Raw genomic sequence first — 21525 nt, 5'->3', positions numbered from 1 at the left:
AGGTTTTTAAAGACACTAAATATATACTACCCAATTACAGGGAAAGTGTATAAAATGATACACAAGACATCATCTCGAATCTTTCAATTTATGTAATGATGGAGCCATAAAAATGTCAACCTAGATTTAAATATTTCCCTCATTATGAATATGTAGCTCCAATTAGGCACTGGGATCACCTACAGAGTATATTGTTTATAATTTGGAACGGTCTTAAGAAAACCTTGGCTCATATTATATTGATCTGACATCACTTCATAGAGGCCCACAACAATCCATATCTTTCAACATGCTTTTCCAAAGTCAAACTGGTACAAATCAATTAAAAAACTAATGTCTGATTACAACTTGACTTGGTCCACGAAGAGGAATGATATATTGATTTGCTTGCAATTTATGAAGTTGAAATGCCTATTAAACTATAATAAATTTTGTTCTAATATAATTTATAAAGAATGAATGTGTAGAATTTGAAAAACTATACAGAGTAAAACAAATGACACTGTAAGTGGACAAAATTAGATGCCACAGCTTTGTGAGCAGAAAATCACTTTTAAATAATGCAGGTAAGTATGCACACACTCACACTCTGTAAACACCAGGATAAACTTTAATGTCTTTACAATTGGGCCCTTTGATAAGTTCTTTGTCACAGTATTCATTGCAACATTGTGTAACATGTAATTCAGGTCATCCATTTGCTCTATTGTCTTTTGATTTGGGTCGTGCTATTGACTTTCACCAAAATAACAACTTTAGCATTTGCCATGATAAAAAAAGAGAGTGATATTTGCTATGGTACTTTGAGCCTCACACCTAAACACAGATTCTATACACCCACTTCTTTTGTGTCCTTCACAGACAATCAAAATGATCAATCATCTCACAAAAATTAGGAAGGGACAAGATGTTAACACAGGAAAGGTGACTATGATGTATTTTATGTGTCTGCATGGAAACTGATGGTGACATGGTTTTGAACATCTGATTTCAATTAACTGATAAAGGTTATAAGAGCTACATGCAGCCAGTCTTAAAAACACACGACAAGCACAAACAACACCCTGCTTTCAAAGTTGTACTTTTAACCGATCTGACACTAAATAATTTCAGATTCAGGTGACAAGTGGTGCAGAACCATGATTCTCTTCTTTCACTGTTACAACATGGAAGTCTGTTCACTTTCCCACAACTCACGGCTGCTTTGAACTCGGCAAAATCAACCATCTCAAGGGCCTGAAATGTGTATTTCCAGGACAACACTCATGTTCCAACAATGGCCTGCTGCGTCACAAAGCAGCTGACGTTCATCCATTCAGCAGCTTAAATTAAGACTTGAAGCTTAATGAGCGTAAAAAAGGCCGAGGCCGCACAGGATATAAAAGTGTGCCTTTCCTTAGAGACTGGTGAGAAAGCACCTGAAGCTGCAGGTACAGCTCTCACTCTCACACACCCACACACAGAGCTTCGAAATCCCCTTTTGTTCCCTTCGCCCCATGAGGGACAACGTCACCTGCTGTCAGCATGCTTTTTTCTCGTACTTCTTGTTTTCTGCTCACACTCTGTAAACCACTCAGTGAATTTGCATTAAAAGCAAACTTTTCCCTGAAAGTGTTTTTGACCGAGCGGCTTCAGGAGAGACTGGGGCCTCTCAGAAATGCCGGAGAGTCGGGTGAAGTTTTTCTGTGGGGCAGGGAGGGACGCACCTCTGTCAGAGGGGGCCCCTGGGACCCCTGGGTATTATCTGGTCCTGTGTGTGTGACTGTGTCAACTGTGCCTGCTGCAACTCCCACATCCCCCACTTCCCTCCAACTCCCCCCATCTCTCCTTCTCTCTTTCTACATCACCTCCCACAGACAATGTTTATCTGCTTTAGCTTGCGCTCACTAGGATCACTGTCAACCCTTCCACCTTTTTTTTCCTAGTGTGGTGGAGGACAATGTTTTTTGCGCATGGTAAGGAACGAGGCTGAGTGGAAAGGAATCTTTGCGTTAACCCTTCCTCTGTGTCTCACCATGAGCAAACTCCAGCCTTGCTTGAAAAACAGAAAGTTGAGCCTCTAACGGTAATCACAGACATACTGCAAATTCCTGGACGCAAATTGAGGATTTTCCAGGATTAGAAGAAACGTTTGTGATGCCAAGTCTCTTAACAGCAGTTTCTTATTCAAGGGTTAGGATGGATATCTTTCTTTCCCATAAATTTTGAGTCTGACCCGTCTACTGTACAGTGAACTGGGGCTGCTGCAGCTGCAGTCACAAAATGGTTGACTCCCCCTACAATGCCGGCACAAAATGGCCTCCTTATTACCAGCTGAGTACAGTAACAGAGAGTGTGTGCATGAGTGTGATTCACTATTTAACACACCCGTCTCCCTAGACAACAATAAACATGTACTCAAACCTTAAACCCACACACAAATTCATTTTATAGTATGGGATAGGAAAGATAGAAGACAAGTAATGCCTATCGAGAAGTGTCACACTCTGCTTTACCATCTCTAATAATCAGCAGTATATTTCTGAACAGCCTAGGCATTATTCATATGCATTTATATAATTTGACTGCAGCTCACCTGAATGTACATTCTGTTAACCGCTTTCCCGATGAGTGTTGCAACAAAAAATGTCCGGAACGGAACAATAAAGTGTCCACATGTTAATCCTGCCAAGACAAACAAGGCAGTTGGAATCTGTATGAAACGACAAAATATAAATGATGAGACTTAATATAATATAAATGAAAAGACAAAATAAAGCAGAGAAAATATATGAAAGAACACAAGCGTGATACAATGTAATGCTATACTGAAATCCATGGAGTATTTTCAATTTTTTTAGCTGTAATTTTCAATATATGGTCTATGTGGTTAGGAAAATTATTAAACCTGCTAAACAATTGAAGAATATTTATCAGAAAAAAGTAAGGTCAGTTTTTACTTACAGAGGCACAGGCCAGAATCCCCAGGAATCCAACTTGATGGATTGAGTTTCTGAACTGCTGCTTTTCCTCTGCTGGCAAAGTCCTGAAAGAAAGAAAAAGTGAGAGAAATATGTGATGCGATGTTCGCCGGAGACTTGATGTTTAGTCACACACACATAATTATTACAAAGAATGTGTCATAGACTTCAGGACAGAACTCAGGCGTCTTTTTTACAAAATGAGAATGAGAAAATAATGGTTCTTTTAAAATTATTATTTTTCACACACATACTCTCTTTATAAATGCTTTACTGAGTTTGACAGTTTAAAAGATTATTAATAATCTATATTTTATATCATTAATTTACAGAAAATTTCAGACTAAAAAGTAAAAATGAGGAATGAAAAGGTGAAGATCTTTTTATAAGCATGCATGTGGACATGTAAGGGAATATCACGGAGGTGTGTGAAATAAGAGAGTGTATCAAGCTCCGGTGTTGTTTTTGAAGGGAAGTTTAATCATTGCTTTGAAACCCATTAAAACCTCCTGCTAAAATAAATTTAGATTTTAGAATAATATCTTGACTTGTGGTAACATTGAAATGTCAAAGATCTGCTTTTAAGAATCCTCCCTCATTTCTGAATGTTAGAGTTTTCTGTGTATTTAAGATGTAATGTGTGTGCAGTGATATTGAATCTTTCTATTTTGTATCTTAAAACATGTTGTTGTTCAGATGAAACGAAAAATGAAGGAATAATCTATTTTTTTCATTTTTGCTTGTTTCTAAATTAATTCAAAGGAGCAGCAGCGGCAACAAGAGGGTTTTCTTTCTCCTGCTTTCAGCAAGAAGTTTGTATCAATTAATTAAAATCCAAGCAACAGAAAATGCAAATAATTACACCTTTAGAAAACTAGATATACTGCTGTGCAAACTGTTTAGAGCTTGAAACTTTATATTTTTAATACATTATGCCTCAGTGATATTTCTTAAGTAAATCGTACAGTTTGAGTTTCTAAACCTTTCCAAGTTCAGGTGCTTGATTTAAAATGATAAATATATCTAAAAATCGGAATTTAGACATGCTCTTTAAAGTATTTATAAAGTTTTTATTCTAATTCGTATGCTTCGTGTTAAATAAATGTGAAAAGTGTGTGTGATGAGAAAATCTCAGTAGGGGAAAGTTTGCAAATTAGATTTTACATGTAACTAAAGGAATATGAACTAATCTAATAAACTACTTCTTAGAGGGAAAATGTATGTATTTGGAATGTCTGAATGTAAAATGTAGGTTTGTTTTCTTTCTGATCTTATGAATCAAATATCTCCAAGTTCCCAGTAGATATTCACAGATTAACCTGACAAATTTTCTACAAGAAATACAAGACTTATCTCTTAAAAATGCATCTTCGTTCCAAGCTATAAATTACGAACTACATTTTAAATGTTTGTACCAGAGCAAGTTATTAATTCCATTGTCTCTGGGAACGTGAGAACGAGACAACAGACTTTGGTCATTCCAGTGACTCACAAATTCGAACTTTCTTTGGCTGGTTTTGCCTATCCGTCTTGACAGCTCAACAAAAGCCTCTTTTCAAAGCAATGACACAGATTTTTCCCTAATATACATTTTCTGGAAGAAGGAGGATTTACTTCAACTAGTTCTGGGAATTAAGCAGGAAAGCAGAGGTGCCCCCTGATCTAGGACTCTTTGCATTTTCCAAGGACACAATATCTTTGTAAATTATACAATGATTACTTCCACTATGCTAAATTTGCCATTGTAAAATTAATCCATCTTTGATTTGGAAATAATTTCCTACTCTCAACCCTTAAATCTAAAATAAAATAAACTGAGATTATCTTATTCTCTTAAAAAATAACTACAAGGTTTTAAACTTCTTGTTTATATGTTAATAAATAGATCTTTTAGCCGCAGGGGGAAAAAAAATTTAGTGCCAAAGCTGGACAATGATATTCATTCACAATTTTTCCTAGATTTATCCTAGCTTTTCTTTGAGTTCTTACCCTTTTAATCATGAAAAAACTAAGATCATTCTTTGTTAGAAACATTCATTAATTGAATGATTGTTGTACTTTCTTCTCAATATATTTGGCGATAAATACATATATGCATTTGAATTTTTTTATTATGTCACATTGGTTTGTTAGTTTTTCAAAGTAAATCTCTGTCTGCTTTATGTATTCTTACATAAAGCAGACAGAGATTTACAGCAGACAGAAAAATGTATAGATTACAATATTTTTGAGCACAACACAAAATGTCAGTTTCTTAATCTAGATGTTTCTGCAGCTGTATTGAATATTTATAATAGTGTGCATTTGCTACATGAATTAAACTTCATATTCACTGCTTATTTGCAACCAAAATATCTTTATGTAAAAGAAATAACATAATTCATGAATTACTGCAACTGTACATCTTTATTATGACATGAAGGCTTTTGTTCTAAAGTGATTCACACTATAGAAAGAAAATACATATGTGGACATTATTATATTGGAAATCATTACCTAAAGGCTTTTTCTTTCTTTAATTAGTTCATTAATGATTTTATACTGTTTCTTGATGTTTTTCATGTTGCAAAATGTTACGAAATGCATCTATTACATTTAAGAATGAAACCCCTAAAATAACAAGAATTCAATGGGCAGTGTTTAACTGTTTTAAATCAAAATATCCTAAATGAATATGTAAAATATAGGAAAACATAACTTTCTTAACAAAACCAAGTGACAAAAGACTAGAAAATGTTTTAAAGTTTCATTAGAAAAGACCAGAAGAAATGTGTTTTGTTTTGAAAAGTGAGGCCTCTGTTTTTAAAACACATTAATTCAACACGAAAAGAAGAATCAGGAGGGGGCTGGCAAAGCATGATCATACCTAATATGGTCATCAGCACCAGTACAGTCCTGATGACATTCTTTATGGGGTGCAACCCAGTGGACAGGAAATTTGAGACACATGGGAGGACTCCTAATATGGTGATGGTGGGGGGGGTGGGGCGGGGGGGGCGAAGGGACACAGAATCTGATTGGTTCATGATTTGAATTTTTGCCTCCCCTGATGTCCAATCATAATAGTTTCTACTTTGAGGAGCCTGTAGTTTTAATTCTAGCCCGACCCCATGTGTACAATCATGTACACGTGTATGTACGTACGTACGTGTGTGTGTGTGTGTGTGTGTGTGTGTGTGTGTGTGTGTGTGTGTGTGTGTGTGTGTGTGTGTGTGTGTGTGTGTGTGTGTTGTTCAGATGGTAGGAAACAGGGAGGGAAGGACTGTGTATTGCTAGTTTAGAGCTGAACCACTGACTGGACCAGGGACACCTGACGACGGCTGGTGTTGTAGCACAAACAGAACCCTGCAGAAGGGATGATCTCCGTGGAGACCACATGAGAATCCCATTCATTTTCTGACATCATGACACGTACATTGTTTACATTGGTTTATTGTAGCTGAGCTTCTGGCTCATGCAGTGAGGGCGAACATGAAAATATCACTGCAGTGTGAACAAAGGTTTCCTTAGGAGATGAGGGGAGGGAGGGAGATGTGACGCACATGTGAACTTGTGACACTGATTTACTATGGTTGAACTATGTACTTGGGACACTCTTCTGCGTTTCTGGACTGGGGAAGTGCCTATCTTGGATGGCTCGGGTTCAGACATCCAGTCTCTTGTTGGCGGCTTATGGAAAATCACCATCTTTGCCAGGCAGCTTGCCAAGGGCTGCCTGCCACCTCCCCAACCCCCACCCCTCCTCCACCCCCACCAGTGGTGGCCTGTAGGGCTGGGTTTAGCTGCAATTACATTTGATAAGATCTAGCCAAGGGAGCGTCATTAAAAAATAGGTTTTGGTTCCAGGTTTGGCTGCTCAGCACAGATGCTTTACTCAGCAGTCTGCACAGTCACCCCACGTGGAGCCAACATCTGAATACCACTATCATTTGATCTGATATAGGACTGGTTTTTTTTTCTCTATCCCTAATGGTTAGATTATTTGATCCTCAATTGAAGAAGGAAATGATACTGCTTATCAAAAATCACATTTTACTGGGTTTTTACCCATTTTACTGGAGGTGCGTTATAATGTAATGGTTTCTTTCCTGGCACATTCTTCATCCCTCTAATACGTTGGTGCAAATCTTAGTACTATTTTGAATGATTCCACTGTCAGACAAATTACTTATAACCTCCTTGGCCCGAATTTTAGGATATTTGAAATGAGATTAGAACTGTGTCACCAGGACAATGAATTTAATGATATAAAATTGCCCAACAATGGCTTTTGGTCCATATGTACAAGAGAATGGCCTGTATTGAAGTTTGTGAGGGATTAACAGTCATTTCCATGATAGTTTGAATATTTGTGGTTGCAGTTGCCATGTGATGACAGTTATGAGAAACATCTACAAAGGAAACCCTAAGAGAACGTTTTTTTTTACCCAAAGTATTCACCGTCTATCTAAAGCATTACTGTTTTTATTATAGTATATCCTACTAAATCATAAAACAGGATAGATTGCAATTATTCGCTTTAAAAAAAAATAGTTAGATTTTCTCAAGTGGATCATTGTTAGATGTGATATGTTTATTTTGGATTTGAAAGTTTCTTCATTAAAAGTGGACTTTTCATTGTGAAAACGTTGGCAAAGCAAACACTTTGTTTCCAGTAGACGTCGGTACTGATGGGGTACAGAGTTCGAACATAGAACATAGCAGGCAGGGACACGGCACCCGTCTCCATGTGGAAAAAAGTGTCAGACAAGGAAAAATCTATGCATAGCCTATACACAAGTCAACACCCACGCACATTTTTTCTCTCCCTCTCTCTGTTTTCTTTTTTTCTCAATGAAAGTCTTTCACAGAGAAGACACACATCTCCGGACTGGCCGTGAGCCCCCCAACACGAAGACGGTTAAAGTTCATCTCATTAACTCCTGACAAGCCCGCGCCTGCGCCCGCTCTCTCTGCCACATGAAGTGGAGTGATTAAGGAGTCCTGACGCATTCAGAGCTACAGTCCTCTTTCAAGAAAAAGAAAAGATAGGGGCTACGAAACACAAAAAAACACACACACACACACACATACAAACACGCACAGACAAAAAAAATGCACCCCTGAGTCCACGTTGACAAATTCTTTAACAAGCTGTGGTTAAAGGGAAGCTGGTTTTACTCTGACTCACCCCCTCCTTTCAAACAGTTTACTGGAAATAAAGAGGGAGGAGGAGGGAGGGGGCACTTTCAGAGAAGTCACGTGACGGGGCCGGGCAAACCACAGCACAGAGAGCCTTTGAGTGCAGTAGGCCAGGGGGAAAGGCAGGCATACGCCCAGCGCAGATGGCCCTGATTTGAGTTACAGGAGATACGATCCTGGGAGTTGGCAATCAAGAATTCACAGCCTGTTAACCCTTTCCGTTACAAGTGGAGGTTACAGGCGGAGGTTACAAGCAGTCATGGACTTGATCCATGCAGGATGTTTCGAGACTGTCTGCGTCGATACCGAAGAATTTCTCTACAGCACACAGAGTCCTCGTGTACTGAGCAAAAGATTTAAGAGGGGGGAAAAAAAGCTGATGTTCATGACATCAGCGTCTGGAGCCGTTAGAAAAGGCATGACTTCATTATTCTTGAATAGCTCTGTTGAATGAATGAGAAAAAAAACCCGGAGTGCTCTGGTGCTGCGCATCACGTGCATTTGTGGCAGGAAGTTGGCACACGCAGGCTGAGAGAAATACCACAGGGTTTAAGTCAAACTGCTGGCACCTACAAACCTCTGTGACTTGAGCCTAGGGGACGTAGTCAGCATATTAATCCAGCTCTGTTGCTACAGGGTGAAGAGAGTCCATGTGTGTTTGTGTGTGTTTTAGCCGTAGGGGTGGGGGTGTTAAATTGGGGGTCACATCCTTGATGACAAAATTAAACCATTTCCTGCCAAGCACAACAATATCCACTGATAGCCCAGTTTCTCCAATCCCAATGGAGTAGGTTTCCTCTTTGATCTACTACAATTCATTTTCAGCTTTCAATCAAAATCTCCGGTGGATGAATGCCTCCATGTTCGGCTTAAAAGTTGTAAAAAGGTTAGAAGGTGAAAACGTGAAAATCAGAGGTGTTGCGGGATCTCCTTCAGTGAACCCTTAGAACCTCCGACTGACGGTAAAAAGCTCTGGCGAGAGAAAAAAACTGTTTCCGTACGCGGCAGGTCCTCGATGGTGCAAGCTACCTGCCTCCAGATGCTGACCAATCGCACGAGCACATTACATACATACACATGGCTGCCAGACATCAACAGAGAGAGCGAGCGAGAGAGAGAGAGCAATGCACAGCAGGAGGCGAACAGTGCGTGAGAAAGAATAAGAGCATAGGAAGAGAGGACAGAAAAAGAAACAATGTCAGAGAGAGAGCAAGACTCAGGCTGTGTACTGAGACAGCAGCATGCCGCGTCACTTCCAATCTGCACTCGCATGGATGCGAGACAAATAGCCGATGCTCCTCCTGCATAGCGCTGTTAATTTGTTTGGAAAAGGACACGTGGGAACTCTTCAATGCTGAGAAGATAATTTAGACTATCTCTCCTCTTCCCTTGGCTGCCCGTTTGTCTTTTCACTTCCACTGTCTCTGCTCTTTTCTCACAGTTTCGGTGGGAAGTACCACTTTATCAGTACATGACGTCAGAGCCGCAGTCTCGCACATGTGATGTGAACACCAAAGTTACTGTTGGTGCCAGGGGAAATATATTACAACTGGCAAATGGCCAAGTTCATACTCGAAACAAACGGGGGCAGCAAATAACAATGAAAGTTGGGGTGTCAAACCCTATTGTATAAGAAACAGGCATATGCCCTCTTTAGTCTCTCCTGCCGACTCCACTTACCCTGTACCGCGGTCGGACCGACCATCAGGCAAACCGTCCGCTGCATGGGTAGGCTGTCGAAAAAAAATCGAGAATATTTCTCCTGGCCCTCTCTGTGATACTAGGAGTGTGTATCAAAAGTGGGCTCACTGGCCACTCACAAACAAGTTCTAAACCTCTCCCTCATGTAGAGCCACCTTTATCTTGTTGACATGCTGCATGTATAAAGTAGTTTAACAAAGTGGACCGGGGCTAGATGGTTAGCATTCTAATGTCAGAAGATGTTTTTGCAACTACATAGAGGCGTCAATATACATACACTTAATGTGTCAAATTCTGCTGATAAGCTGTTATCAGTTATTTTTGAATATTTTTAAATTAAAATACATTGCCCATATAACTATGCTTTTAATGGAAAAACTGATTGATGCATTATTTCAGAATAATGCTAAATTTATACTGATAAAGCACAGCTGAGTCGCTGCTTCTGGTTTATCATGAAAAATGACTTTTCCTTATCATTCTAAGATCATTTTGTACCCTACAAATCTTATTAAGGATGGTGTAATAAGGTGTTTCAGACGTTCTTTATATAGATACAGAAAAGACATTGAACAGTGCAAAGGTGTGTGAGTTTGTGACATCAGACCTATTTACCTATTGTGGAGAAGACAGACAAAAAAATGTATGAATGTGGCCATGCCAAAGGCAAAATTCTTGCATTGACATCAGTAATAGTTAGTCAAAGTTTTATCCCAAAAATAATTTTCTGCCACTAGAATGGAATACAGTTACTCATTTGTGATATCTACTTTTGTCCAGGAGTTCCGATAGAGGTTGATGTGGGAAACAAGGCAGTGAAATAAACAGATGACTGGTTAAACAATGAAAAGTTCGAAAAATTCAATTGGGATATGAAAAAGCCAAATCAGTTCTTGTGAACTACACAGTAACTATTTCATATTTTAGGTATCCTTCCCTGGAGAGATGCCAACAGGCTTCCGTAGTGCTTGAGGAACACTGATTAGGTGGGGAAATACAGTGAATCTTCTTGTACTTCATGGATTTAAACACATAACATCATTGGTATTGATCTGATTTGCTCTGATTCAAGAACACTTGCTTCTATAAAATTGTTACTTTGAACAACACTGGCAACAAGGGAAATGCTGCCTGCCAATTTATACACTTAGTCAGAACAAATGCCTTCCATTTGTAATAACTGTTCATTGACATTTTTAATTAAACAAGATGTTGAAAAATAATGTAAAACAAACAGCAAATAACATGATTGTAACCTTTTTATATTGTAATACCATTTTATAATGACATCATCATGGCATGTTACAATTATGATGATGACTGATTGGTAATCTGAATAATCTGTAGATTGTGTCACTAATCTTATTGGTTGTAAAAGTGAATCTAATACTTCACTATATGACGTCATGTTCTGACTTCATGGTGACATTATGAGATCATTCTTACCAAATGATCACAAATTAGTTTAAATAAGTCTGTGTCTACAGACATGCAAATATACATGCATATTCTATACTTGAAGTCAGTTTTTGACTTTGTGACATAAATTATTATATGATATCATATGTTGGGGAATAATTTCTTGATTAAAATCAATTAAGAATAACTGGACCATGTTTTTATTTACCATGCCTCATCAGTTCAAAAAGTGAATCATCTGGAGAAACCTTCCCAATAAATATGACCACCAAGTTTTGTGAAAACCCATCCTTGTGTTGTTGAGTTATTTTGTACCCACACATATACACACACAAACACACACAAAATAATCCAATAGCCTGCTTCTGCACAGGGTGGGGATATTTGTTAATGGGACTCAGAAAGTTGTGTTTTGTTATTTCACATACACAGAAACAATAACCAGAGGCATTCGTCTCAGGCATTTTCTCCTTTTGTAGTTGGATTTTCAAAGAAAGCCTGATAGTAATGAATGATTCATATCACAGCATGGTTGAGCTGTTACTAATCCTGTGTTCAGGCTGAAAAGTGAAATGCACATTGTAAACAAACAGAAACATTCCTCTGAATCACTCAGTAATCCCTCGAATTTCTGGGATACCCTCAACCAGGGGATTTATTTGCTAACTCGCTGGGACTGTCTGCTATAGTTTATTTGCAATTGCAGGAGTCAGTGCGCCTGTTGTAAAGTTCAAAACCATTTATGGAGGCAGTTGTCTCAGTGCACTTGACCGGTCTGACTGTTTGACCCACACTGCTGGAGAGAGAAGAGCATTCTTGTGTCAGGACAGGCAGTTCTGACGCAAAGCCTTTTACAAAACCACACACGTATTCCCCCCCCCCAATTCTCTTCCTCCATTCATAATCACAAGAGGTAGGAAAATAAATATTTACAATGGGCTGCTAGGCATTGTTGAAACATTTGCAGGGATGTTTGATATGAAAACATATTTTTTAACAAGCATAGCTGTTCTCTGAGTCAAGACGTGTGTTGCACCGCTGGGACATGGTCAGTGGTCAAGATACACTCTCACACACACACAAACTTGCACTTCTGTCTTTGAAAGGACACTGGCATGATGCATTCACTCGCCCCTTACCCTAAACTAACTTTAACCATCACAACTAAATGCCCAACCCACACCATTTCCCAAAGCCTAACTCTTAATTCTAATTCTAACCATGAGCCTAAAACTCTTCACCATAAAAGCCCTTTAAAGTTGTGGTGAGGACTGACCAAAATGTGTTCCCTTTCCCAAAATATCCTAATCATGCACGGTCTGTTACTGTATAATTCTCACAAAGACAGAGGCGCACACAGACAGAAACACGCACACACACAGTCGCACAGTTCAAGGGGGAATTGGGGGAATTAAGGGGGCAATAATTGATTTAGTTCAAGGAACAAGCACAGAATTGCAGAGCAGGGAGGTGAGAATGAAGTGAAGCAGGTAGAAGGAAAAGTTGGATGAGTGTTGTGGGGTAGCGGGTGAGAAGGGTCAGATAGAAGAGGCTAATGAGGATGAAGGCTGAGCTGGGGAAGATGTGTCACCTGTGCAGAGTGGGTCTGGTCCAGAATCGTCTGGTTATCCTCATCGTCACGGTCAACGCTGGAGAGCCGCGCAGCCATGACCATGAAGTAGGGAGGAAGCGCTCCTATTGTGGTACCTGCACCCTGCTTTCACACACACACACGCACGCACGCGCGCGCACGCGCACGCACACGCACGCACACGCACACGCACACAAACACGCAAACACACACACAAACCACAGAGATGGTTAATTATTGCAGCTCAGCTATTGGTGTTTCTAATACTCGCTGACGTGATGTGCTTTCAAGTATTGTTTTGGCAACACAGACTTTTGTCCGGTCATGCCAATAAATCTGAATCCAACGTAGTTTTGAAAAAGAGATGTTAATTGTTCTAAGTTGTTTATTTGTATCTACTTTAATTAAATTGTATTCAGATGCGGTGGTAGATATTGCTTGTATCTTTTAATAAACTCAAGTAAATACGGAGCAAAATATAAATATCAACTGACCAAAGGAGCTTGCACCGATTGATGTCCGGGGTTCTGTGATCGATGTGCTGATTGGGATAAAGACAGAAATGATTTAAGAGAACGAAAATCCCACAGATGATTAAAAATGACACGGACACATAAAATACAGTCCAAGGGAAGGTGAAAAGTCCAGTGTCACCTCGATGTAACACATCAACACACTGCACTCTTCTAAATTACTTTGGACATGTAGAAATACAGGGTTTCTTAACAATCTAAGAAGTGCTAACAAGGCCAGATGAGCAACCACAATACCAATATCTAACAGCCAAAAGCAGCTTGTACATATAAAGCTCTGGAGCCTGTGTGATTGAGGTAGGCTTAACAGGAAAAAAGCGGAAGTGATTTGAGGGGAATAAATCCTCAGCACTTGGTCGGGTTCAACAAGTTCATACTGCCAAAACATGGGGATGAAGAGGAGGGTGGGGGAGTGGGGGTAAGGGCTACAGACTTAATTAACACAATGAAAACCGCCGCCAAGAAATGCAGTGTTTTTGGAGTTGCTCACAGCTCATTACTTTAATGTTTCCAGGCACAGGGGGGGAGCAGGGTCGCAACAGGGGGATAATAAAAGCTGCTGTGGATTTAGTTAGTGTAAGTTAAAATCACAGGTGACATGTCTATGATTTCAAGCCCCGATACTTTCCGAAGGTCCTGCAGTTTACAGACAGGAACTGGGAAAAAAAGCCCCGCCTCTGAAATCTCCCTCTCTCTCTCTCAGAAGAACATAACTGACTAATCACAGCCACATTACCTCCATGTAGCTGGATGGTTGAGCCAGGAGATGATTAGTGGGTAGTTAGCAACCATGGCAGCGACAACAAGCCCAAACAATCATTCTCAGGAGGCGGCACTAACCCCAAACCTGGCAGACTGCATCTTTAATCTGGACACCCTATTCTCTTGTTAACACTGCACTCTTTGATGAAATCTGCCAGTTTTCTTTCTCATAATGGAGACGTGCCTTAATCTCCCTGGCAGCTGCTCCATTCAATAGCTCTGCCTCCGTTTGTGAGACTACATGTGCCTCTGTGTGTGTGTGTGTGTGTGTGTGTGTGTGTCTGTTTTGTGCACGGTGCAGTGAAATACATCCACCTGCACTGTGGCGTTGTTTGAAGTGGAGCACTTCAGGGAGCGGCAGTAGTGGAGAGAGAGGTTTCAAGAGGTAACAGAAGAACACACAGACAGTGGAGGAAAGAGAAAGGAGAGGAGGAGAGGAGACAGGGGTGGTGGTTATGGCTGGGAGGGGGAATGTCATGTCTCATCACCAGTGGGAGGCCGACAGAAGGAGGGGGAATGTTGGCAGGGGTGCTTTGAAAATCGTGGGCGCAACAGGTGTCTCCAACATTAGAGCTGACAAGCCGAGGCCGAGGCCATGCCAGGCTGGGGTTACAGGGGTGTAGTGGTGACGAGTCCAAAGGGATTAGGTGGCACACACACCCACAAACACAGACTCCTATATCATACATCAGAGCACGGTGCTGCTGCTGGGGCTGACGCTGGGCTCAGAGGAAATGTGACTCCAGTAAAAAAAAAATTACATGCAGGCTCACACATACACACACACACACGCACACGCACACGGACACGGACACGGACAAGCACACGCACACGCACAGCAGATGGGGTGTAGATATATAAGACAGGGTGTGTCTTTATAACAGCATGTGCATCATTATTTTAAGGGGTAAACGGTGTGGATCATAATATCAGGGTATTCTTTATTACAGTATTATTTTTTATTTTAGCCTACCATTTAAATGTATTTAATTATGCAAAGAAAATGTTTAATGTCAGGGTTAGAGGATAGATACAATCAATGAAAGGCTCTGAGTAATTATTATTTCTAAATATCTGTTTGTGTACTTGCATGATTATTCAATAAATCTAAAATATTTGTATCAAAATATGTACGTGTGTCTGTTTCTTACTTTGCATTTGTGAGTATGTATAAATATGTGGGCAACATATATTTGTATGAATGTCAGTACCTAACATGTAATTACACCCGCTGCAATACCTACTAATTATTAAAATACTCCATTAGTGTGCAGAAGTCATAACTATATAATGGCATGACTGCTCCATCCATTGCAGCAACAATTTTACAAGATCATAGTACCATTATTTTATTTTATTCTATTATAATTTTATAATTTTACAAATTTCTACATTATTTGAAAACCAAAATGTCACTCAACTAAAAAATGTATACGCACTTTTTTATTTCCTTTTCCTCCTTTTAATCGTTTCCCTTTCGCTGGAAATTGCTTCAAACTGTGCTTTCAGATTGTATTTGATTTCTTTAAATTTTGTCTCTGTTTTTTTTTTTTTATTCCCTGTACAGCACCTCTGTGCCTTGCCTTGCTTTCCTCAGTGCTCAGAGGTTAACCCCATCTTTGAACTCTGCCTTCATTTTGATTACTTTGAAAACAATACCACCTGCACTGATGTGGATGGTAAAAATCGAATCTCAAATCCTAAATTAAATCCCCTTTAGTTTGGAAAGTCTATACAACTCTATTGCAGAAGTTTACATAAATGTGTTGCACTTGTAAGGTTGCTTTGCTTTCACCTTGTGTCCAGTCCAACCAGTCTGTCTTCCCACTTAACTTGCCTTTTTCTCAACATTAAGATATTTATGTATTGCAAGTACTATCTAATTGATGGATCAGAGGATGTTTTTTTAGTTCAATAAAAACTGGAAACATGGGGGTGTTTTAAAACCTTTGACCGGTTGTCTATGTGTGTATAGTTAATTTATTAGAAAAGTAAGGAAGCCTAAAGGCCAATCATAGTACACAACGGGTTGTGCAAAGCCTGTCTGGTTCCTGTAACACCCCCAGTAATGAAGAAGTAGCTGAGGAACTGTGTTTCCCTTTCACCTCAGCACCTTCCACATTCTGCAGAACAGGGAAACAGATAATAGAACAATTTCAAACTCAAACCATGTGTCGTGACCAGGTTCTCTTTTTCAGTGCTCAGTAGTTCTGCCTTTCTCATTATGAAAGAAAAAGTTAATGGAGAATAACAATGCACATAAAAAGATAATGCACTAACAAATATGTTGATACTTGAATGTGACTTCCACTTCACTTTTGTTGTGTCTTTGTGTGTACTGCATGTGTGTAACAGTAGAACAACCCATTGTCAGGGTTTTCACAGAAACTCTGTGTGAGTCATTGATAAATCAACAGAGCTTTGAGTTTTCTTTTAAGTTATAATACATACATTACAATGCGTTACCTTTTTATTCTACTATAAAGTGGTAAAAAGATGTCGGTTATAAGACTGTAGATCAAATTATTTCATCTTTCTCTTCAGCCACAGGGCTGGTTAGAGGTGTGAAACCACTGACACTGCATAAGGGAAATTATGGTAAGTAGCAGGGGTTTTCCGAGCATCAATGAATATATTTTCACACACAGCGAAAATGCCAATTTGCATATATCCACTAGCAAAGGTTTAAGCTTTTTACTGGTGGAGATACATGCGTCAAACTCCCAGAAAACAAAAACAAAAACTTTACCTCGACATCTTGAGAAATTTGTTAGAAATGGCCCAAAATAGATTCCGTGACATTGCGTAGATGCGTAGATGCGTAGATGTGTGTGTGTGTGTGTGTGTGTGTGTGTGTGTGTGTGTGTGTGTGTGTGTGTGTGTGTGTGTGTGTGTGTGTGTGTGTGTGTGTGTGTGTGTGTGTGTGTGTGTGTGTGTGTGTGTGTGTGTGTGTGTGTGGACACTTGTCCACGGTGGGGGTTATCAGAGGTAGACACAGAGCCAGATCAGTGCCTGTATACATATCTGAGCCAGCATGGTGGGACAGGACAACAATGCTAGGTTCTATGGAATCTGCGTCCAGTACTCTATCTAAATTCACACTAAGTCGGCAATATTCAAACTTGTTTGGAAGGAGATCTTTAAATCTTTGTATCGACATGTTAACAGACAGAAAATATACAGGAGAAGTTTTCACCTTTTCCACTGTTCTCTTACCACACTATAAATTGCTGGTTCAGTCAGAGTAAAAAGTTTGATTTGTACACCTAATTTGGAGTCCTTGGCATATAAATGCCCTGCCCTTGGAAAAATGGGTCTCTAAAAGCCTTAAACTCTAGTAATTGTCATGTTTCTACCAGCCTCTGTCTAATGACAAAAACCCACTGGACATATTCAAAAATGCATGGTGGTTATTCTATAAACAAGACTATATATCTCAGCTCCAAAGAAAATTGCATTTGGGAGATATGAGGGTTTCACCTGACAGCAACAATATTTCAAAGCACTCAGTCTGAACACTGCTCAGAGCTGTGGTGAATGTGCAAGGTCGTGGCAAACTGTGACCAACACTGAGCCATGAGAAAGCTTAGCTCTGTGCAGTTCGCTGTGCCGGTCAACAGAATGCACATTCAGTTTGTAACAGGCACTCACCCACATGGAGGCTCTGAGGCGGACTTTGGACATGATGATCCAGAGAGAGACAATTCCCTGGATGGCTGCTGACCCCACACCCGCAGAGGCCCCACCCACCGCCTCAGCATCGGAGCTGAGTTCTGGTGCTGCGTGCTGGGGACAGATGATTTGGTGTGGATATGGTGGCTCGGGGAAATCCACCGAACCACTTGCATATGCTGACAGGGTCACAGATGCTATGTGTGGTTCCTGAGAAAAAGAAAGAGAGAAAGGTGGAGGAAAGACAGATAAATAGAAAAAGATAAAGAAGGGAAAAATAAATTGGGGGTGAGTACAACTGTTGGAAGAAGTTTTGAGTCAGAGGAAGAACCCTTCTTTATCTGTATGGGTAGAAAGTGAGAGCAATGAGTCAAATAGTGAATGACAACACTAAGACAGTTTTATATGGCTCAGTATCATCTGTAGTTACTCCAGCAGTGAAGGAAGTCCCTATAAATTAGCATTAAGAGTGAATCTTCATTCTGCTTTCCATGCTGCATCAGTCAAATAGGCCATAAGGAAATGCAGAGAAACACATATAATTAAGAAGAAGCCTTATATACAAGAGATTAACATACTATTTTAAAACTGTTTAAGTAGAATCAAAGTTTTAACAGTCAGAGAGAGAAGAGCCCTTGGTGGGATCAAAAGTAAGCGCAGAAGCATTTTTGGTTTAAAAACACCCACGATGATGAGAAAAATAAATTCATCAAGAGGGAAAATCTCAGCACAATTTCAACACTCTCCTGGTATTTTGAAATCTTTTTTCTCTAATTGTGAAGCAATTCAAATTTCCATTGTTACCTCACAATAGGGTTTATGGTTAGTTAGTTAGTTAGTTAGTTAGTTACGGTCAGTGTTGCAGCCAAATCCAATACAATTGAAGTAACTCCTTTAATGACAATGAGAGCTTTTGGATGAGCTCTCCCTTTAAATAATCTTTATAAACAGATTCTACATGTGAATATGCAGGATATGCAGGTGTGGGACAATATTTTGGGGCTAGAAACCTACTGGTTTCTGTTTCTAGTTTGATCATCGCGCAGGCTTCGGTTTGCCGGAGGTAACCAGTACGCATGGAGAGCAAAAGAGGTTGAAAACATTGACTGAAAAGGCATCAGCTATCTCTATTGATAATAGAAACTCGGACAATAAACAGTGTACGACGAACAGAGGATGGGAGTCACTGCAAGCCCCAAAATATTGGCTGTTTTCCCCAGAAGCCAATGGGCTCCAAGATTGAGGGTTAAAAGTTGATTTAACACATCTGATTTGAAGAGTAATTTTATTTCTTGTTCAGGTCAAACCGAAGGCAGTATACAAAAAATACAACAGTCCATAAGGGTCTGTAATTTGAACTGCTATTCCTGCAGGATAGTGTCAGTTATTAAAGTTGTAATAAGAGGAACAAGGAAACGAAGTACAAAGTGCTGTTGGTGATCTGCCCAGGCTCGGTATGAAAGTGAAGTTGATAACACGGCTAACATTGTTTAATACATTTTTCGGAAGTTTGGAATAAGAGGTCATGTATCTTGCAGTTCCCCTGTTACACACTGAGCAAAAATCTGGATTGATCTGAAATGACAGCCATGTGTACTCAGTGTGTATTCCATGTGTTTACACTCATGCGTATGTGTGTAGGAAGGGTGCTCCCAGTGACGCACGGGGGCAGTTTGGCGTTATGCAATGTAGTGCCAAAGCAATCTGGCAGGAGTGGGGTGGGGCTGAGACTTCCGGAGCTGTGTTGGACAAGGCAGGACAGGACGGGACAAGACGGGGGAGGGCAGTACAGACAGTAGCGTGTGAGGCAACAGGAAACAGCTACGCCTTCTCAGTGCACTCCCTTTAGATGACACAGATTTGTTTCTACACACACGGTATTAGTAAGCAGCCATTGTAGTATTTACACTGATAATAAAACACTCCCAGCCCTTGAAAATGACTGATGCTTCTTACAAATGCAAAATACAAATAGGAAAATCATCAGTGACCCAGAGAGAGACTCCCAGTACTGACCCAGTCAGGCTGGAGACTCCCGGCCTCATATCCTCCCCACTGACTGTGCAATGAGATCATGCTGCCCTCAAGTCCACACACACAACACACAGACAAATTAAAAAAAAACACTTCATGCACCTAGACGTACTCCTCCAGCAGAATGTTTGAGTGGCCAAGAAAGACTACTCCTCTTGCTCAGAGTTTCCAGCTCTATCTCAGGTAATGTGTATTTACCAAACACACACAGGCCGCCTGCCAACTGTTGTGAGTGTTGCGTGACTTGGGGTATCTGCTCCCTCCCTCTCCTGCGTGCTGTGTCATTGCTTCTCAACTTACACACAAAAGCCCAGTCCTCTCAAGTTGTACAGGTGAGTCACCATTAATCTGCAGCCCAGCCCACAGCATCCAGGTAACTGCCCAATGTGTCTTTTTGTTGGCTTGATGACACACACACCTTATCTCTGAGGAAAAACTAATCAGATGATGAGAAAAAGAAAAAATGCAAAACATTGAGCGGAGGCAGTACTGTATTTTTCCTATCACACAGCATTTTTCCATCTCATACACTGGATACTAAAAAAAGTCATGGTGAGGGTTATACTGAAATATCTACTCCATCTCCTGCCTCATCTGCTTTGAGATCTACCTTATATTTAAATTCACATCAGCACCGACACAAATTTACTCTCTCCAACCCCATGGGCTCTGCAATGGAGGCAGCATTGTTGGCATTCCTGTGGCGACCTGCAAAAAACAGTGCTTGGCCTTGCAAAACCAGTGGGAACCCCACTCAAGAATTTCCGCACACACACACTTTGAGGAGACACACAGGTTGGATCTGGTAATAAAGTGCATCTATAAGTGTGTTTCCATGTGTGTTGTCAGTGTATCATCACTATAGAGCAAATGCCAGCAAGAGTACATGGTCGAAACACTGCCAAACAGCCATAGTAAGACATCCAGTGTGAGATCCTTAAAATCATACTGGAGCATTACAGTACCTGTCCTGGTCAGTTATTTTCATCTGAACCTGAGCACTGATGTGGGAGATTTTTCACGCCAAACCCACCAATAATCACAGACTACTGTATTTAATCAAGCTAATACTTCCTCCTGTTAATTCAAACACATGTGAAGCTACATCCTTGCTAATCTGACATGTTTACACCAACATATTTTCTAACAATACAACCACTGAAAAAACTAAAGCCAACATGAGAGCAAGAGTGAATCTAAGCCACAGGTAAAATACTGTGGAAAGGTCTTCTGGTTGCTAAATGTTTGTGTGTATATTAAACCATCCTCAAGAATACCACAAAAGTCTAAATAGACAGAGGTGGAGTTACATTTGCTAATAGTGGGGGCCCCTCAAAATTATAGGGAGTTTGACATAATGATGCTAAACTGATCAATTTCTCTGACCATGTCGTACTTTGTTCTCTAAGCTCGATCTTGGACAAAGGATTGACCACAGACATCGCAGTTGCTGAGGCACATGAGCGTGGAGGAGCTTCCTCTCAGTGCCACAGTGAGAACAAAGAGTGCATCAGTGTGTCCACTGGAGGAGGATGTGAAAGCTGGCAGGCCAATAGCTGCCGCTGTGAAGAGCCACTGACACACACTGTCAACCACCTTCTCTGGTACACACGATCCAGCGTCACGGTTAAAGTATTCTTGAAGTGTTTAACACTTGACATATGAACAATAC

At 40.2% G+C, this 21525-nt stretch overlaps 1 pseudogene; it reads right to left on the bottom strand.

The window, feature by feature from the left end:
- LOC128456645 (vacuole membrane protein 1-like) overlaps positions 1 to 21525 on the bottom strand; it is a 52766-nt pseudogene that overhangs the window by 15717 nt on the left and 15524 nt on the right.

Source organism: Pleuronectes platessa, chromosome 15, assembly GCF_947347685.1.
Source record: "Pleuronectes platessa chromosome 15, fPlePla1.1, whole genome shotgun sequence".
Taxonomy (NCBI): Eukaryota; Metazoa; Chordata; class Actinopteri; order Pleuronectiformes; family Pleuronectidae; genus Pleuronectes; species Pleuronectes platessa.
Note: the sequence above shows the minus strand (reverse complement) of the source record. Positions and strands in the feature narration are given on the sequence as shown.